The sequence below is a fragment of the Emydura macquarii genome, unplaced genomic scaffold (genome assembly GCF_026122565.2).
Source record: "Emydura macquarii macquarii isolate MOO-44397 ecotype Brisbane River unplaced genomic scaffold, CSIRO-AGI_Emac_v2 contig_369, whole genome shotgun sequence".
Classification (NCBI taxonomy): Eukaryota; Metazoa; Chordata; order Testudines; family Chelidae; genus Emydura; species Emydura macquarii.
Genome location: NW_027130506.1, coordinates 1131832 through 1140042, shown reverse-complemented (window position 1 = coordinate 1140042; position 8211 = coordinate 1131832). Strand labels below are relative to the sequence as shown.

General features: G+C 38.2%; 1 long non-coding RNA gene across 1 annotated transcript; it reads left to right on the top strand.

Moving 5' to 3' along the window:
• Nucleotides 1–2205: 2205 nt before the first annotated feature.
• LOC137141297 (uncharacterized) lies at nucleotides 2206–7857 on the top strand. The gene is made up of 4 exons (XR_010916579.1): nucleotides 2206–2282; nucleotides 6354–6380; nucleotides 6828–6933; nucleotides 7039–7857. It is a non-coding gene; the product is annotated as an uncharacterized lncRNA (long non-coding RNA).
• The last annotated feature ends 354 nt before the right edge of the window (nucleotides 7858–8211 follow it).

The window sequence follows — 8211 nt, the reverse complement described above, 5'->3', positions numbered from 1 at the left end:
CTCACTTCAGTGCAACTTTGCTGATTTACATCAGCTGAGGTTCTGGCACACAGGTTTTAGTTTCTGAACATCTTGTGAAATCCTGCACGTCATGAATCACTTGCAACATGCCGTATGTGAAAGCATGATCTTTCTTATCAGAGGCAATAAAGTTATATGGACAGTATAATTGTTCCATTTAAGATAAAGAAAAGATACATTTGTAATCAGATGATTAGCTGCAAGCAACTATTGCACTGTTCTTTCCTGTACTCAGATTCTTACATATCATTTAGAAACAGAATTATGTGTGGTATGGTATGGTAGAATTTGCCTGAAGAGTTTTCAGCCCTTCCAAAGAAGTTTGAGAAAACAATTTCTTTACTGCAGACATAAGCAAGGATCTTGAAAGTTTGTTACTCTCATTTTAAGCAAAGGATCTGCTGAGCTCTTAGAAAATCCCGGCTGAGTGCTCTATAAAACACCTGCTCAGTGCTCAGGGAAATAACCTTATAACATGTAAGACTAACACAAGAAAGTTTCATGTCTGGCAGCTGGCAGCCAGGCACTAGAGTAGACTGGTCCAATTAGCAGAGTACCCTTGTTTGCTGTGTGTCTGGTACACTACTCCAACACAGCTGAGATTCAACCTAGGATCTGTGTTGTTCTCAGCCAATAGCTAATACTAGCTGAGCCAAATGGAAGCCTTCCCATCTCCAAGCCAGCAAAAGCTGGGCTAAGATGATCTTAGTTATATTTAGGATCTCTGGGTGTAAATGCCCTGGGCACCCCTAGCAGGGTGCTAAATACCCTCAACTCCTGAAGATACAACTTTATTCTCAAGCAGCTGCAGTTGTAAGGATTTAAAAACAAAAAATCTGTCAACTCATAAAAAATTATAGTGTATCCACTTAACAATACCTCTTACAAATATTTAGATACTGAAAAAAAGAGAAGAAGAATACATTTTTAAAATTTCATGAGTGTATCCAAGGTTGTTTTGATGTGATGGATCATGAGTTTCTTAACATTTTCCTGAAAATGAAAGATAAACCCATACAAATATTTGTGGTTAGAAAAAGGTATATCCAGGGTACAGGACATACTGTAACTGAAGGTAGGAAAATAACCACCTTTTAATATATTCATAAATGCTAGATACCAAGGCTACATAGCTCTCTCCTTCAGCAACTTCACTAAAAGTTAGAAGCAGGAGACAGCTGGCCTTGAACCACCATCAGAGAGGACCTCATTAACAAATGTGGTAACAAGGTCAGCTTTTGTTACAGTTGGCTCAGTTTTTTCCAGTGTCTTATTAAAGTGATAGCTGAAGAGAAAAATAGAGGAAAGAGGTGTTCCCTGTTTCAGCAAAAACATGAGACACCATCTGGCAGCTCCCTCCCTTTAAGATCCCCAATTAAAATGTTACACAAATATCATAGGGCTGAGAGCATTTACACAAGGCTGGTCTTGTGAAAGAATAAATGTTAGCAGGGCAGGAAGGCAAAAGAAAGCCAAACCCTCTCGTATTCTGAATACCTGTAAAAAAACTGCCTAATTAATTAAATGGCATCTTTGGTTGTACATCAGCATCCTGCCCTCATCCAGTTTGCCTAAATATGCTGGTACTTCCAATTGATATCAAGAAACGAGTTGCAGTCTCAGTTCTGATAGCCAAAAAGGTCATTCCGAGGTAATAGACTTAAGATGGGCTTAAAAAACTCTCTGTCATGTATCTTGTAGAGAAATTATTAACTTTATCCAACTGGAAAAGATACAGCTATATCTGCTTGCCTCTGAAAGACCTACATGTCCCAGCAGTTTGATTTTGGTTCTTTCATTGAATTCCTATTTTATATTATAGTCTCATCTCTTGTTTTTAAACAAACTATCATTTTTTCAATGCTACTGTGTACTGGTATGTCTGTATAATCATTGATATAACTATCAAGCTATCTGTACAAAATGTGGGTATGTATATAGAGCTATAGATCTACATATATGTGAATATACAGGTATAGCGACCGTGACAGGGCTAGACCTGATGGCTATAGGAGAGTAGTGGAGGGTATCTAGATAAGCCCCAGGGTCAACAAATCCCTGTTCCCTGAGTGATCCAGCTGGGGATACTCCAGGGCAATTAGGACAATTAGGCCAGCTGAGGGCAATCAAGGAGCTAGCCCCAGCAGTTAAAAGCCTCCCTGTCAGGCAGACAGGAGCAGTTAGAAGGGAGTTAAGAGAAGGAGCAGACTGGACTGGAGTGGCTACAGGGCTTGGAGCAAACACTCTTGCAACCCCAAAAGGTACCAGAGACAAGGGGGGGTGCCTGTCCGGGCATGGCCAGGGATCCAAGGCACACAGGCCTGAGGGAGAACCCCTCCCCACCCGGTTCCAGGAAGCAGACCACGAGCAGTGCGGTCAAGGACAGGCGACCTAGAAAAGGGAGTAAATCACGGACTAAGCAGTTTTGAGACTACTCCACACAGGGTCCCTGGGTTGGGGCCCAGGGCAGAGGGTGGGACCGGGCCCCCCCGCTCCCACCTAGGCATATCGCCGGCATAGCCGAAGAGGGCGCAGGACCCACGAAAGGGCAGAACAGGCCGCCCTCGCCACACAACACACACAGTGCATATTGATGAGTAAAGATATAGATATGTATATAATCGTATATACAATAGTTGTGTGGTTTTGATACTTTGTTATATAACTGTAAAACTTTATCATTATAACCTAAAAATAGTCAAGTAGAGTTTCTTCAGCTTTATCACTGTGCTGTTATGAATCCAGAGAAATATAAATGCTGACAGAACCTAAATGATGGGGTTGCTAAACAGCTACAAAAGATAATCAGCATTTAATTACCTTAGTTTGTGAATATTATTTGTCTCAGTAAATATGCAATTATTATAAACCTATTGTTATCTTTCTTACAGTCAGAGGACACACAATGCCTGGCTAGTTTAATCAACTTTCTTACAAATAAATGGCTTAAAAATGCACGGTTGGTATCTCCTAAAAAGACATCATTGACCTCCTCCTTAAGTACAAGGTTTATTATAACTCAGTGCTGGACAAATAGCCTAGCATTGTCCTTAGCCAATTAAATTTTGCTTATAATAGGTTTCCCCTGCATGGGGGAAAAAAAGCCGAGATACTGTAAGTGACAATTTAACAAGGTGTTTGAGCTGTTTCCAAAGTCTTTCTCTCATCTGATATTTAAAAAAAAAAAAAAAGTGCTCTGTGTCTTTCACAGTCACATGCACACAAAGAATCTCGGTATAACCGCTCAATATTCTGCTCTCATCTCTTATGCTGTCTTTATTAATACTAACAAGATTTTAGAGATGAAATTTGTAAAGGAACGCACCAGAAGCTTTTTCAGTATTTCAGGATCAGCCATTCTTGTGTCAAAAAGCAACTCTACCAGTTTCCTTTAAAGTTCTGTCCCTACATTTTAGCACAAAATAAAATCAAACGCTATGGGAATGAAATCAAAGCTAACCCAGTACCTAAAACAGGATCAGTGAAGAAAGAACAAGCAAAGAACCAAACAAAAAACAAAACCACCAATGATATTTTCTGTTAATGTGCATCATTATTTCTATATGCAGCACATATATAACAGGGAGCATTTGATCACATTTACAGGCTGACATTTACATATTTGCTGCTCAAAAGGTCTCCAATTTGAGTCTTTATATTTCAAAGGAAACTTTAATTTTCAGTTGATGGGTGTTGAGAGTGCCCCTCTCAACAATGAGACATGATGGTAGTACCAGTTGTCTAACTTTCTCACATAAGAGCACTTGAAAATCAGTCCAACTCATTAGCCTAGTGGAATAGCTTCAAGTTCCCAGTGCAAAAAGGATTCTCCTCCATATCAGAAATAATTAATTTTATTAAATATACTAGTTTCTTATTCATATTCAGTAGTTTACCACTTTCACCAAACAACACTTTTTTATTGGCAAGTTTTTACTTTGACCCTGCGATCCTCATCACTGTTAATCTGCTTTTGTTTAACTTCAGATCACATCATTATTTCTTGCTACTGTTCACTTAGCATGTGCTCCTTGAAAAGGGCCACATTGATATATACTACCACATTTATAGTTTGGCTTATTTAGCTACATTGTTTGTTCATGGGGTTGAATCTTTTTTTTTTATCAGATATTAAACTTGACAACATATTTTCTTTGGATTTTATGATGATTTGTCCAGGCATATCACAAAGGATCTCAGAATGATTCAGACAGAAGCTCAGGATGATTCCAGAATAATGTTCTTTCATTATGTATGGTTCTTTTATAGGAAATCCTTCCTTTGGGGGGATTAGTTAGACAACATTAATCTTGCTATTCTGGTATTGGTGTTCACTTAAATTGGTCAGCTCAGACACTAGACCAAGACTCTAGATGAATCTAGCATCATCAGTTGCTCCCTTTTATGGAAAAGTCCTACAAGACATTTAAATTAATGCAACAATTATTATTACGTATATCAGGACAGAGGGATGGAAATGAAAATGTCTGTCTGATTTCTGCATTAAGCTTCTGTTACTTTTTATGTTTTCTTTGTGATATTTTGACTCAGGAAAGGCTAATGCATGGTCATAAGATCACTGTACTAGTTAGAAATGTAATTTTTAAAAAATGTTTAGTGATGACATCACTATATTACGTCACAGTTGGATTACTGCATCCATGCAGTGTACCTTCCTCCCCCATTTTGTCAACAGTATAAAATCATTTTCTCCATCAAATCTCCAGTTTCTTAAGATCTTTAATAATAAAGAGCACTTTGCAGGAATCTGTACAAGTGATTTAACTCTTTACTGTACCCACTAACAGTGTTAGATAAAAGATAAGTAGGAATCTGAGTTACATATCTCATTGTCAGAAGAAGTTTGGGAAAAAATGTGGTAGAACATTAGAAATATAATCTATTCATTAAATCTGTGCTTTTCCAGAATTAAAATCTGAAACCATTTTTTACTGGGAACCAGAGCATCTACATAAAGCATCTTTAGCTAAACCACAGTGAATGCTGGAAATGCTGCCAGTCATCACCTAACCTGTCCAAACATAATTTTTTTTTTCCTTTCCATTAATTGGAAAAGTACTGGAACAATATATGTAAAGGTTTTTCCTTAGTTCTGAACACAACTTGTCCCTCAATAGTTTGTATCCTGGTATTTTGGTTGAATTAAATCTTCCAGTGAACAACAATAAATGGGTCTATACATAGCAAAATATGTAATACCCAGAAAATGAAAATCAAATTCAATCAAAATTCAGATCTCAACACAGTCACATAAATTATTATAGAACTTATTAAGAATGAGACCAGTATGTTTCTGTAAAAAATGTTCTAAAACCTATTGCATTGATTTCCATGTGACCAGAATTTCACCCAAAGAATTTAGCATGGAATCATAGAATCATAGAAGATTAGGGTTGGAAGAGACATCAGGAGGTCTTCTAGTCCAACTGCCTGCTCAAAGCAGGACTAATCCCAACTAATTCATCCCAGGGCCTTAAAAACCTCTAAGGATGGAGATTCCACCACCTCCCTAGATAACCCATTCCAGTGATTCACCACCCTCTAAGTGAAAATTTTTTTCCTAATATCCAACCTAGACCTCCCCCACTGCAATTTGAGACCCATTGTTCCTTGTTCTGTCATCTGCCATCACTAAGAACAGCGTAATTCCATCCTCTTTGGAACTCTCTCTTCAGGTAGTTGAAGACTTCTATCAAATTCCCCTTCACTTTTCTCTTCTTCAGACTAAATAGTTCCCCAGCCTCTCCTCATAAGTTATGTACCCCAGGCCCCTAATCATTTTTGTTGCCTTCCAGTGGATTCTCTCCAATTAGTCCAAATCCTTTCTGTAGTGGGGGGCCCAAAACTGGACACAATACTCTAGATGTTGCCTCACCGGTACCAAATAGAGGGGAATAATCACTTCCCTCGATCTGCTGGCATGCTCCTACTAATGCAGCCCAATATGCCATTAGCCTTCTTGGCAACAAGGGCACACTGTTGAATTTTCTATAGACTTTTTTTTAAAAAAACATCTTATTGAATTTAACAGGTAATTTTATTCCTCCTATAGAATTCCATAGGTTGGCTGAAAAATTTTACAGAAATGTTTTAATCCTTTCTTGAATTCTATAGGCCTTTCAAAATGGATGCCCCCACTATTTAGTTGTATAGGCAACGTATGTTTGAACCTGGAATAGGATAGCTGGGATAGGAAGCTGAGTAACATCTTGCACTGCATGGTTTTCCTTCTTCAATATGTATTATTAGCCCTCATGAGTCTTATAAGTATAACACTCAAGTGTTTACTTTCTATATCTTTTGTTTTATAGGTGTATTGATATCCTACACCTATTCAGGTATTTTTAAATTCATTTTGCTGAATGTATTTCTTGTTGCTAAGATTTCTCATCTCATCTTTGCAGGGAGCTCACATTTCACCCTAGTGTTATAACTGACTCAGGGGGTTGTGTTGTAATAATTTGTTTTGTCCTCTCACAGCATGTGGCTTTTAAAACCTATGTAGAAAGGTCACCTAGTTATTACAACTGTATGGACAGCAGAGGACTATGTGAACAACTTTTTTCAAATCATTTAATATTTTCCTTTCTAACTTACATTTGTTAATGGAATGAATTTACTACTGTTTTGTGTATACCCCTAAACACTAGGACCCTTGAGAATAGAATTCAAATTTTTCTGCTGATTCCATCTCCAGTATCACTGACTATGATTTACTGTTATGTTTAAAATGATCAGATTACATATAATCTGTGTATAATATAGTAGTATTGTTTATTCTATAGCAGTCTCAATTGAAAGCACCACAGAAAATGTGAATGTCCCGAGGATATTAGTCTGGAGGATTTACTGACCAAAAAAGAGTATATCATACACCTAGATGGGACCAAGGTAAGGAAGGACACAGGTCATTGATATGATTTTGTTTACCCAGTCTATATGCCCTTGTGGCATAAGATATGTTATTATTTTACTAATGAATTAATTTGTTTGTAGAGGATGCTGCAGAAGAAGGATTTCAGGAGTGACTTGAATGAGATGAATGTGGAAGATTGACAAATCGATTTTGGATGGAGGATTCCAAGCATAAGGGTGAATGGACGAAGGAGATGTTTGTGGGTGGACATGGAAAGGTATCACGGCTGGTATCATTGGCAGAGCAGAGATTGGCTATGTTTGCATGGATGGATGTGAAAGGGACTAGGTCAGAATACAGGCAGATGTTGTGTAGTTTAAGACCTTGAAAACAGCAACAAGATGTCTGAATTTGACAAGCACCAAACTAGGGATTAAAAGAAGTGACTCATAGTGTCGGGTCGGTGGGGGTGAAGGGTGGGAAGTGACACAGTGAAAGCAATAGGTGGGAAAGATGATTTTGGGAGCAGCAGTTTGAAATAACTGAAGGGGGTGAAGTTAGAAGAAAAAAATCCCAGAAGGCCTCAGTGAGACTATTCACTTAATTTAGTTACAAGGCTCTTCTTGCAATGGTCCCTATGTTGACTTTCCTACAAGCATGAGGTGGATTAATCACATACATACAAAGAACACATGATGTATCTGTCTGCTCCTGCTATCTCCTCTGCTACAGACTCCTTTACTTATATTCCTGAAATCTTATGTGTGTATGAGAACTTATTCCACAAGAAAAGCACAGAACTGCTGCAAGTACATATTGATTCTTATAACCAATAATGCTGTATAATAAAACTATACAACAAATATGGCTAGCTTGGTTTTTCATTTTTGTTTGTTTCACTCCAGGCTAATACTTCCTTTATACTGTCATAGTTCCCATAGATTTTCACTGCTTTTCTTCTAAACACTGATTGAGATGTACATTTCTTCTTACTTGTATAGTCTTGTCTGACACAATAACAGCAGTACAATATATATTCCCAGGGATTAATTATCACAGCTCATGATACCCATCTTCTAATTTTTGGAGGTTTTACAAAATGTAACTCCCGAGAACAGACCGTCCTTCTCAACCTAGCCCACTGCTGCATACAGCCTTTCCAGTTGGCCTACCCTCCCACCAGGAAACAGATTCTTAGGCTCTTCCTGCCAGCCCCCAGGATTGATTCTTGTCTTCCTCCCACTCCTAACACCTTGAGTGTCCTGCCAGCTAGGTATCAGTCAGCTTAGTACTGCATTGCTACCTTCTTTCCT